General features: G+C 41.5%; 1 long non-coding RNA gene across 2 annotated transcripts; it reads left to right on the top strand.

Moving 5' to 3' along the window:
- The first annotated feature begins 4338 nt into the window (after nt 1-4338).
- LOC146538746 (uncharacterized) lies at nt 4339-5909 on the top strand. 2 transcript variants are annotated; one of them, XR_014878007.1, is made up of 3 exons: nt 4339-4394; nt 4790-4871; nt 4984-5909. It is a non-coding gene; the product is annotated as an uncharacterized LOC146538746 (long non-coding RNA). The 2 variants fall into 2 exon arrangements; XR_014878006.1 differs by having other exon boundaries at nt 4972-5909.
- Nucleotides 5910-6568: the final 659 nt, after the last annotated feature.

Raw genomic sequence — 6568 nt, 5'->3', positions numbered from 1 at the left:
ATAGGCAAATTGACATAATACACGCAGCGGGGTACCCTGTAGCCTGCAGGTGCAGGCCGCTAGGACCGCCGCTCCTGTACATGTGCGAGTATAGCCAGGACACTGTTGTTGTACTGTAGTTATGCAATATGACGTCACAAAATGTGAATGCAGGCTCAGTCCAATTTCCCTCTGAAGTTTCATAAAACGGTTGTTATTAAATAAATTAAATTCTTTCAATGAATTCTAAGCCTAGATAAAATATTTATTCTTACCTAAAAAAGTTGGAAGCAACGTAGCATGTATAGTGTCAGGGGTCGATGTAATTAATCGCATATCCCTACTCCACAGTGTGAAAACTGCATTAAAATCGATTCAACCGTTTCTAAGATTAGCGGGCACTAAGGCACAGATTAACAGACATTTTAATTTTAATTTAAAAGTTCAGTAGTAACAGTTAAGGATATTATTTGAGTAATGGAACTGATATATGCGGCTGCGACGCTGCTGCGAGTATGACTCCGAGAGAGATGAGCTCCGAGCCGGCTCCAGCGGAGGGCGACAAGTGCGAGGCGACGCGGAAGGAAGTCGAGCTTCGCTAGTACGTGCGTGAAATCATGTCATTTGTGCTACATCCAAGTTTAGCCTTGTTTAGTTGACGGGAGGTCAGCGGGAGGGGGCAAGCTTACACGCTTGCAACGTGTGCCCGGGCTTGCTTAAATTACTGAGCGATCATTAGGCAGAGCCAATTGAGTTATGCGCCACAGACTTTTGTCGTCCGTGCCTTTTTTTCTTGTTTTGCTTGTTAAAGTTGGTTTCTATTTTTAAAAGAGCCTAGTGTTAAAACACTCCGCTCCCTACTTTCCGTCGCTTTGCCTCGACACCGAAGCGAAGAAATGAAAAATAAATATTTCGTTTCCTCGAGTACCACAATCTATCGAGTATTGTTAAGTCACACGCTTGTGCCCTGCCCCACGACTGGCCTCCACTTGTAGTTAGATTACTTTATTTTATAGTTGTTCATTTATGTGCTGAATTACTTTAGTAATTTAATAACATGACCGTTTTGAAGGCATATCGTACACATAAACAATTACTTTGGAGTAATTTTGTGATATAAATATTTTATTTACGAACCGGTCTTATAAAATTGAAGTCGAAACTGAAGAGAAGAAGTGAGAACTTGCAGTATAAATAAGGGTTAAAAATCCATAAATTGATTTATAGGTTTTTCATGGAACAAACCTGTAAGAGTATAAGGAAGAGATAACAGTAACTTATGATTGTACGAGTAGATCATTTCATACAAAATGAGTGCACATGATCGCAAACTTTAGTTTGTCAACTTCAAATTGTACCTCCCGTTGATATACCTGAACCCTGAAATGACTTCAGGGCGACCACAAGTGCGAGTCCGACTCGCATTGATCATTGCCTCCTGTTACCTGTGTTATCTGTCATCTCATCCAGGTCTATCGGCAAAGATCGTATTAAAAGAAAAAATTACGAGGTCGGTCCGGAGGCGGCGGCAGAAATTCACTCAATTACCGAAAAACATATCGTACTGGGAGGAATTGCCGGCGGAGCACGAAGGAAAGGAAGGGGGTCGGTGGGGGGCGGTCCGACGTAAATCCACCTCGAAGAAGAAACAATTGCAGCTAACTGCACTTTGAAAATGAATTGATTTCCAACAGAATAAATCTCCTGAAGGGCGTATTTAGCTGAAAGAGGGACCAGAAATGGTACAACGAGTATTAGGTACCAACGCGGGAACTTCCGAGTAATCGCGACATTCCGCTAGCGTACCTACATTAAAATTAAAGATTACCTATAACTATGCACCTCCCGTACACAGTACAGTTTTACATGTAATCTGTCCCATGCAGCCATTTGAGCCATTACTGTGTAAACACGATAGCCTCGTGTAGTTCTCTCGAGCAATGACATTTAAGTACGTTATACTCGTAGTGTTTCCCCATCTGATGCCAAAAGCCGGCGACGGTTTCCGAATGCACGTTACACAATTATGCACGCAAATAACACAGCATAGCCGAGCAGAGCTCGTCCTCCTCGTCCGGCCTCCGCCTCCCGCAGCCTCCACTCCTATCTGCATGTGATCATCTCACACCTCGCTGAACACGCTCCGATTTTTGATAAAATTCAGGGGAATAGTGCCAACTCTCATCAGCATTTCTTGAACATGCTTTCTTCTACGTTTATTTTTATTTTGTTCAATATTTGCCTTTTTGTTACTATTATATCAAACGACTATTTGTAGTATCTATATAGTGTTTTTGATCCCCGAATATTCAATATGTGCTGCAGATATTAATACAATATTTATTCTCCAAAAAAGAGCCGTGAGATATATTTATAATCTAAGAGCTCGAGATTCTCTGCGAGATGTTTTCAAAGATGCAGGTATTATTACAGTTGCTTCCCAATTTGTATATTATAACATTCTCTTTGTCCGGCAAAATATACATTGTCATAGCAAAAATAGTGACAGTCATACGATAGAAACGAGAAATAAAGATAAGCTTGTTACTCCAAGTTTTCGCCTCCTTCTTCCTCCTGGCATTAATCCCGGCTATTGCCAGGGTCTGCCCTCCTACTCAACCTACTCCACTTTGCACGGTCTTTTGCATCCTCGGTGGTTAGACCATTGGCTCTCATGTCCTGAATCACGACATCCAGCCAACGCTTCTTTGGGCGTCCAGGAGGTCTCACTCCAGGAACTGATATAGCAAGGCACTTGCATCCGACATAGTTCTTAGGCCGGCGCGTAACGTGGCCAAACCATCTCAGAAGACGCTCTTGGAGCTTATCCGCTACGTCACGGACCCCAAGACTACCTCGAATTAATGTGTTGCGTATGCGGTCAGACCGCGTTACGCCGCACATCCACCTCAGCATCTTCATTTCCGTGACGTGAAGCTCCTGAGTGTGCCGAGATAGTGCTGGCCAACATTCGCTGCCGTATAAAAGAACCGGTCGGATGATGCTCTTGTATATCAGCCCCTTGAGCTTGGGCGGTATTCTGCGGTCGCAGACCACACCAGTGACCTCCCGCCATTTGGCCCAGGCAGCGCTTATCCGCCCTTGGACATCGTGATCGATGCCTCCAGACTCGTGCATAACGGATCCAAGGTACCTGAACTTCTCCGACTTAACGGCTGGCTCAGGACCTATAAGGACTCCAAGTTTTCGCCTCCATAAAGTTAAATCTTTTATGGGTCTGAGTATACGTGTATATAATAAAATTCCGCAATGTATTCTTAGTTTGCCACTACAGAAATTTAAAATATCTGTAAAAAAAATTCTAACAAGTAAAGCGTATTACACTGTTCAAGAATATTTAGAGGATAAGCATGTATGGAATTAATGTCTATTGAATGTAATGCAGGATAGCTGCCAGCTAATGTAATAGATCGTACCATTGATTTTGAAAAGAGCAACTGTTGAGTTTCTTGCCGACTCTTCTCAGCAGAACTGCCTTCCGAACCGGTGGTAGCTTTTTGTTCATATGTTCATTCGACGATTCAAAAGTGCTTATAATAACTGCCTATTTGAATAAAGAATATTTTGAATTTGAATTTGAATAAAGCCTAAACCTATTTCTTAATAACTTCCCATGTTTTTTTGGCTTGGTTATAGATACATAATACGTGAATACCATAAGGAAAATTCTAGAAACTAGGAAAATCATAAAACACTGGCAGTGGTCAGCGACGACTATGAGGCGAGTAGGAAGGAGCACGTGGAGAGGGAGAGGGAGCTCGAGCTGCCGGAAGCGAACGTTACGCGGTGATGATAGATGGCACTTCCGCGACTGTGGTATTTGGAAGCTTTTACTTAAATGTTTACTTAACTTGTTACAACCGTGCATCTAGAAGTAAAATTCCGACTGATAATGATGATATGCTTTAAGCTCTACTCGTTGTACCTCTAAGTAATATCGGGCCATGTCACTCTCGCCTCCTTTACTCAGCGTATAGAGAGCGGGCTCTCCGCGCGTCTCTCTGCGCATCTCTCCGTCCGGCGCGTCGCGTGTCAACGCGTCAATTTATTTAATATCTTCATTTCCCGTAACCGGAATCAAAACCATTAAATTGTATAAACACGACGCCCGAAATAGCTCTATATCCAATTCGGTTAACTGCCGGTAGACGGTGAGACGGCGGTGGGTAGCTGGTAGCGGGTAGCGGGTGGCGGGTAGCGGGTAGGTAGCGACGAGACTTGCCGCTAATGTAATTACAGTTATATTATTGAATAACCTTGAAAATACTGACATAAATATTAGAACATGAGGTCAGTACGTCATTAAACTTCATGTGATGCGGCTTCTACCGGCGAGGGGTAAGAGGTGAGCGGTGAGCGGTAAGCGGTGAGCTGTGTTCGGTGAGGTGTGTGCGGTGAGTGGTGAGCGGTGAGCGGAACTGCAACTCTTACGGGAATGACTATAATACAACCGCCTACATTGATTATATTATTGTTTTGTTTATTTAGTTAGGTGTAGTTGAGAAATGTGTGGTGACGCGACAGTCGAGGATTTAATCCATTATTTGGGAATATTTCCAATTTTCAGGATTATTTTCAATTTTCATTTTCAATAATATTTGTAATTTAGTAGAAAATATAAAGGCTTACAGCGTCAACATCTGTCAAATTGTCTATAATATTGTAAAAGGTTTATAATTGACTACTACTGACTTGATTGATTTTACTAGTTTATAATTGAATGATGAGCCGTTACACTTCGCAACGTAGTACAAGTAGGATATTGGTCGAGCTGGTTCTGTTTCTGCAGGTCAAGTGCCGGAGGATAGTGGGAGTGTAGTTGGTGCAGACTGGGGATTACTGCACGTGTGTCGGGATTGCCACTTTACGTTGTAAGTTTTTAATAAACTATTTTCTTTAATATTTAAAATTATATATTTGCATATAATAATCAAAAATAATAAATCCGCTGTATATAATTCCTCTTGCAAGTTTGTATTGCAGACAACAGACCGCGAGGAGGAGTACCTCAGGGAGCACGCCTCGCACAGCGCACGTGGCGAGAGCGATAGCAATAGCATAAGCAAGCATTCACCAGAAACTCAACACTATTGGAAGTTAATTATTATTCGCGACTGCAGCGTTGTTAAACTAATGTGCAGGATTTGTTTCTTTATGGAAACCTAAGTATGGGAATTATTAATTAATGTATGTAACTGCGGCCGCAGGTACAGTGTGTCAAGTGTCAGGTCAGGTCATATGACACATGACACACTGTGCCAGTGGTGATGTAGTATGGACTACTCATTATTGGTGTAGAAGGACAGACTAACCATATGCACGTGTGCCACTTGCGCATTATGAGTTCACTGACTTCGCTTAATCTGCTCTTCGTGCGTTTAAAATATACTTTTCTATTCCAATTTGAATCTTATGCCTCTGTAATAGTAGCCTGAGGTTTTCCACTAAGTATACATAATTAAAGTGCAGCAGTATGCAAATACGAGCGTTGTGTAGAGGCACGTAGAGGCGAGTGTCGCTCGTCGGTCGCGCGTTTTGTGCAATATGAATGTTTATCGTTCAGTTTCATATTAATAAATGCGAGTGTAATTACTTTAAAAGTTGACAAATTAATATTATTTAACTGAGAGAGGAGAGATGCACACCACCTCATCTCAATATGTATGCATACTTTGTATTCATAAGTACAAATACTATATTTCGTCAGCAACAGCTGCTCTCTAACAGCTCTCTTCTATTTGATCGCTTCGAGGAACTCCCCTCGTCCGCCTCAGTTCTGTGAATCTCTAATTACTTGAACCCACTTTTACTCGGTTCCCGGTCCCCATTCCAACAACTACACTCTTACACTTTCTTAGAAGCTCCGTTTTTAATGAACTTCTTGAGTAAATATCGTAATTACATGCAAATACTGGTTTTATTTATTAGTTTCTCGTTTAGAATTAGATCATTAAACTTTATATTGTAATATTAATTAAGGTTTTTACCATAGGCTTTGGGAATGAAATGTTGGTCGTCGCCGAAGCCGTCGTGACGTAGTGACTGGTGGCACCGCGTCAGACTGTAAGCGCGACGGACGTGGATTCGATCTCCGCTCCTGTAGATAAAGCGCAGCGTTGACTTCCTACCTATCTACCTACCTGCGAGAGGCTAGAGCCGGGAGGCAGGACAAGTTTGTTGCTATTAAGAGGTAAATTTTTGGCAATAAAATAATATTTATAATTAAATGATTTATATCCTAAGTAGGGGTTATTGTTGTTACACATATTCTACAGAGTATGACAGTCAGTGAAACAATTTGTTTCATTTGTATAGCAGAGATGCACTTTAGAAATAGTACAACTATTATCTGTACGGTTTTCCTTCTTAATGTTAGCAAAATCTCTAATTACCTTAAAAATACGGGATTACTGAAGTGATATATATATCTATATATATACATATACAGGGTGTCCCAGGAGTCAACGATAAAACGAAAACAGGTGATAGACCAAGTTATGAGAAAAATAATAAAATGTGGTGTCGTGGGACACCAGGTAGGAACGAAGTTCCTTCGGCTAATGTAGAA

Source organism: Heliconius melpomene, chromosome 5, assembly GCF_056956725.1.
Source record: "Heliconius melpomene rosina isolate 202511_hmr_F chromosome 5, ASM5695672v1, whole genome shotgun sequence".
In the NCBI taxonomy this organism is placed as follows: Eukaryota; Metazoa; Arthropoda; class Insecta; order Lepidoptera; family Nymphalidae; genus Heliconius; species Heliconius melpomene.
Note: the sequence above shows the minus strand (reverse complement) of the source record. Positions and strands in the feature narration are given on the sequence as shown.